The sequence below is a fragment of the Asparagus officinalis genome, chromosome 2, assembly GCF_001876935.1.
Source record: "Asparagus officinalis chromosome 2, Aspof.V1, whole genome shotgun sequence".
Taxonomy (NCBI): Eukaryota; Viridiplantae; Streptophyta; class Magnoliopsida; order Asparagales; family Asparagaceae; genus Asparagus; species Asparagus officinalis.
The window spans coordinates 63216591-63217258 of NC_033795.1; positions in this window are offsets into that span (position 1 = coordinate 63216591).

Below are 668 nucleotides of genomic sequence, written 5' to 3' on the forward strand. Positions count from 1 at the left end.
TGCTGGTCATATTGGTAGTGACCCTCGGAAATTCTCCATCTTCAACCACCGTTCTTCTTTGCCGGAAACGCCTATGCCTTGGTTTTGGCGCTTCGGTACTAAGCCTTTTGAACACTGAAATTCTCTCGGGGACTGCCTTAATGCAGTTGCACTCAGATATCTGTTTGAAAGTCGGAGCAACCTATCGTGTGTTGGCACGATTTCTCAGGTATAACGCAATCATCATCAGATGATAACGTTTCCTTCTGAGAGCGAATTACCTTCTTCGGACTTTCGAGAGTCACGCGCCTCGAAACGCGCCTTTGTGGGCGTGAATTCTCAACGGGCTCCTGAACTTCGATGCGCAAAGTAGTGCGCTTGGGTGCCACGATTTCTTTGTCATGTTGAGGGTTGCGGCGACCCCTATCATGTTGATTTGTTCGGGGTTTTCTTAGCTGGCCCAAACGTCCTTGGATTGGAGTTTTGCTTCGCTCCTCGGGAAGTGGACCGAGGCGCTCCAAGACTGACTTCCTTTTCTGGGATGGTCCTGCGGGATCTCCCGGAGCAGTTGTGGAAATCATCGGCGGTCTGGATTGATTCGCCGGAAGTTGAACTTTCGATGGAGGCTGCTTCGGTCTCCATACTTGGCGGGTTGGTAATGGCTTTTTGGCCACTCTTTCTTCCTCCAA